We start from the raw sequence: 4942 nt of genomic DNA on the forward strand, positions 1-4942 counted from the left end.
AGCCTTAAGTCCATGTGGTCTGATACTAGTATGGCCACTCTAGCTTTGTGGAGGTGTTCTTTTCTTGAAGAATTGTTTTCAGACATTTACTTTGAGCTCATGGTTGCTTTGATTGTTCAGATGTGTTTCTTGCAGGCAGCAGAATGTTGGGTTCAGTTTTCTAATTCATTTTCCCATTCTATGCCTCTGAATTGGCACATTTAGTCCATTGACATTGAGAGGGATTGTTGTGATGGGGATTTGTGCTATCTTTATGTAGAATTTTTGTACTTGTGGGGATTGGGGTTGTCTTAGCTTAAAGTAGCCCTGTTAATTGTTCTTGCAACAAAAATATGGAACGCTTTACAAGATTTCATGTCATCTCTGTGCAAGGACCATGCTAACCTCTGTATCATTTCAATTTTAATATATGTATTACCAAACCTAGTATGAGTTAATTTTTCCATATTTTCTCTTCTTATTAGTTGTAGTGTTGTCCTTACTCACTCCTATGGCAGACAGTAATTCCTAATCAAGGAATGTATTTCAAAGCAGCTTGAATAAATATATTTCAAACTTTAATGTCCCAGAAAGAAAATATGGTTTTTACCATATTATTTTTTACCATTTTTATGACATCTTATTATCTCATTCCTACTTTGGACAAACTTGCAGGCTATCAAATGTAGTCTGCCCACAGGGCAGAGTATGGCAAACTCCCCGTGGCATACCAAATATGCCAAATACCAGTAACAATGATGGATCTCATTCTCCTAAAGAGTCGTGAATATAATCTCAGGGCTAGGATGAAAGAGACGTTACTGGGGCCTGCTCGAGGCAATCGACGATTAACAGGATGATGAAATGAAAAAATGAAATGAAAAATTTTTACCATACCCACGGCATCAGTTTTACAAAATAATTCTTTTGGAAGATGGTATATGAGTCTTGTTTAATGCCCTTCCCTGAAACCTTCATTAAGACCATTAAACTAGAGCCTTTTGCTGTTCTCACCTCAGTCCCATGTACATCTCCAGAAAAAGGTGGATGGTGTTGTCTGCACTTTGACCACCTTGATTGTAAGTAGGATTTTTCTCCTGAAGGAAGAGGTGAGGAGCATATTGATGATTTCATTCCACCTTATTACAAGTTCAACTTGAACGGAAGGTGCGACTCATGAGGCTCCTGTAAAGTACAAATAAAAGGGTTTCAGTGAAGTTTAATGGCCAACACACATTAACAACACAGATGACTCAAAGTAGCCTGTGTGCATCTTTGTGTATAGTGAGTTTCATATCTACTGATAATGATTCTCAGTCATGACACACGGGCAAAAGTTTCCAAGGATTCCAAGGTTCTTGATTATCTGAGGCACGATTGTGAATGGGATTGCTTTTTCATGTCACTTTCTTCTCACTCATTATTTGCATATAAAAAAGCCATCTCGACTTTTGGGTATTGATTTTATAGCCTGCAACTTTACTATAAAAGTCTATTGTTTCTAGGATTTTTTTTGGTAGAGGTTTTAGTATTCTCTAAATATAGTAGGATATCTTCTGTGAATAGTGAGAGCTTATTTCTACCTTTCATAAATGAAAAACCCTTAATATCTTTTTCTTATCTAATTTCTATTGCAAGTACTTCCAGTACTACATTGAACAGAAGTGCCAAAATGAATTTGTACTTAGCACTTTCTGTCTGTAAATTTCTATGCTAAGAACAGTGGAATAAACTGTGATATCTTAGTAATTTACAAGTAAATTATGAAGACAGATAATATAAAAGAATTTCTTTGTATAAATTTCCAAAATGTGTAGCTTTTATTAAATATATTAAGAATAAATCGTATGCCTTGACTATACCATGAAGATTATTTCCCTGTTAGTAGTTACCCTTATAAAATGCAATAAAGTGACACATTTTGAAAATGTTGATTATTCGTTCATTAACTCAATGAATATTTGTTAGTCTGGTGGTGCAGTGCCTCCAGGAAGTCAACCTGTACCCTCAAGTGAGTGCATCAACAGTCTGATGGTGTCTTCATGCTTCCTGATAACCTCAAGTTGCCACTGTGCCTCCGGCTGGATCCCAACACCTCAGGACTAAGTTTCCCGAGAAATTAAACTCCCGAAAGATACGTGGGAGCCATGTTCACAAACCAACCCTGGCTCAGCTATACAAGCTAATGGATTGGTCTTGTTTCAGAGACCCATAAACAAATCTTGAAAGATATCAAAAGCCACAGTTGACCTTGGACCTGCAAAAGGCTGAACACACTAGGGTAAATCGGAGGGAGGCAGGTTAGTTTGGTGCCCACCCAACCAGAACCCAGTGCAGCCACTTGCTCCCACAATCCAAAATCGCCACTATGCCCTCGTCTGATTTCCACCGTCTCAGGATGGCTCTCACTGAAATATAACAGCTGAAAATTCGGATATGCGGGTTTTGTGACTGAAATCTCCAGGCTTTCTCTGGGTCACGATGGGCATCACACCCCCACTGCCCTGTACTTATGGAAGCCTCAGCAGTCATTTCCATACCTCAAAGCTACTCAAGCCTTACCTTCCTGATAAAAATACTAAATTCCTTGAACAAACATGATGACCTCTTAGTACCTGTATGAGACCCATAATGCACAAAATAAAAAGGAGACAGAGAGAAAGAATTAAAGAGCCTGCCATAGTGACAGGCTGGGGGTGGGGGTAGGGTGTTGGGGGATGGTTTTAGGGAACCAGGAACATTGGTGGTGGGAAATGTACACTAGTGGAGGGATAGATGACGGATCGTTGTATGACTGGAAGCAAATTATGGATAGATTTGTAATGGTCTATCTCACAGATATTCAATAAAACATTAAAAATGTATATCCTTAATTTGTACCTCAGACTACTGATAGAACTTTAAAACCCAGCATATCTATTTTTGTGTTCTGTGTAGGAAAAAAAATGTTACTCACCTGTGTGCCAATAGCTTGAGGAATGCTAAACCCAAAGATACATCAATGACTGTCTTTTTCATGAATACTGTAATTACAGCTATGTTATGTTTTAGAATCAGTTCATGGACAAGAAGTCAAGAGGAGCAGTGGCAAAGTGCATCAATGTTGAATGGATAAATAATGTTTGAGGAGCTTGCAAGGGAGATGGAAAGATTTACCATGAGAAGAGGGAAGAAACAGAAGAGTGAAGTACTAATAAGTATCATGAGAAAAATGCAAGGGAGGACATTTCCTGGCAAGTGTCACACTCTGTTGAGCTTTTGGTGAGGATAAGTATTAGAAAGTATCTTTCCCATTTAGTGGTAAAAAGGTAACTTTGATGGGTGCATTTAAAAATTACTTTAAAAATTAGAATCACTAAGAGATACACATTTACAAAGTTGCTCAGAATTGAGTTTCAGTCATCTAACGTTCTAGAACCTTTCCAGTAAATTAGAGGCATTTTTGAAGGAATATCCCTGTTGCGAAGACTAGGGCATCTGAATCTTAACACATTTCACCAAATATATGATCTGTACTCATATGATTTACACTTTCTCCCCTGCTCTTTACTTTATGTTTTCATCCAATATTTCCTTGTGAACCTCACCTCAAGTGAGGGTCCCTATTTAAGACAAGTACATGTTTCTGGGGCATTATATATTTTTGGTTGCTGTGAGAGTCTCTAAGGCAATGCTCAGGAGGTGTGGGGGCCCCACAGACAATTCTCAGAAAACGTGGCCATGGTGCTTGGGGTCCTCCGAGGCTATACAGCCTTTGATACTCTGGCAATCAGTGGTGCTGGGAGTCAAATTCAGTGAATGTGAGGCAATTTCTATAATCACTACACTATCTCCTGCGGCTCTGGGTATTGGATTGATGTCAGCATTCCGAAGTCCTCCCTTTTGTCAGAAAGCAGAGACTCAAGCAGGGGAAAGTGGAAGAGGCTTTAGGGTTTAGCTAGGTTGACTGAGTAGATAGTGATACCAATAAGATTGGAACGGAAAGTAAAAATAAAACAAGAGCCCCGCTCCTTTTCCCGCTGAACTGGACACCCTCCACAGGGGGACACCTGCGGGGGACACCTGCAGCAGCTCCATGGACTGTCCATCACCTAATCAGTTCCTCCCCTCCAGGTGGGTAGGGGGAACACAAGCCAGTTCCACCGCTCCTCACCCCCAGCCCTGAGCCTTTTCCTGCAGAAATGGACACCCTCCAGCAGGGGACACCTGCAGCAGCTCCATGGGATTTTCCATCGCCCCTCCTCCATTCCAGGTGGGAGTGACCCTGGGATGGGCCATGGGCGTGGCCACCATGTATGGGGCGTTGTCTCCCAGAAGTGGGCGTGGCCTTCTCCTGGGTGGACAGCCGCAGTTATATTTCCCAATCTGGGCACTCTGTACTTTCATCCCTCACTTTGTCGCCTAATACCGACTAAAAATTTCTGACCACCTCTACTAGAATACAACAACATCCCACTTGCCTACTCCATTTCTAACAGAAGACCTGTATGAAATGTGCTGTACAAGCTGAAAACTAAAAAGTACCTCCTCCAAAGCTTCACTCAATGTCGGTTTTAAAACAAAGAATAAGGCCTGATTGAGAAGATGGTCGGAATCTAGAAAGGGAGAAGTTTGGCTACCATCGACCAAGCTTATCCAAAATCCTTTCCCATGATAAGAGGGAACAGTACCTGTGATTTAAGGGGTTTACCTCTAGGTAACCAAAACAATATGAAGAAACAGCGCAAATCTCCACCACAAGGAGAATATGAAGAAAAGAATCCCGAATCCTCAACCGAGGTTGTCCACAATTGCGCTCTCTTTGATAAAGAATTCCAGGATAAAATGCAGAGGGTGTTCAAGGATCTACTCAAAGAAACAATGGAAGAGATATCCAAAGACTAAAAGAAGAAATGAAAGAAACAATAGAACAGATAGTCAAGAAAATACAGGAAGAAAAGAGAACAGAATTAAAAATAGCTAC

The 4942-nt window shown here is 40.4% G+C and overlaps 1 non-coding gene across 1 annotated transcript; it reads right to left on the reverse strand.

Moving 5' to 3' along the window:
* Nucleotides 1-326: 326 nt before the first annotated feature.
* On the reverse strand, nt 327-430 carry LOC130039204 (U6 spliceosomal RNA). The gene has a single exon (XR_008794845.1). It is a non-coding gene; the product is annotated as a U6 spliceosomal RNA (small nuclear RNA).
* Nucleotides 431-4942: the final 4512 nt, after the last annotated feature.

The sequence above is a fragment of the Sorex fumeus genome, unplaced genomic scaffold, assembly GCF_029834395.1.
Source record: "Sorex fumeus unplaced genomic scaffold, SorFum_2.1 ptg000083l, whole genome shotgun sequence".
In the NCBI taxonomy this organism is placed as follows: Eukaryota; Metazoa; Chordata; class Mammalia; order Eulipotyphla; family Soricidae; genus Sorex; species Sorex fumeus.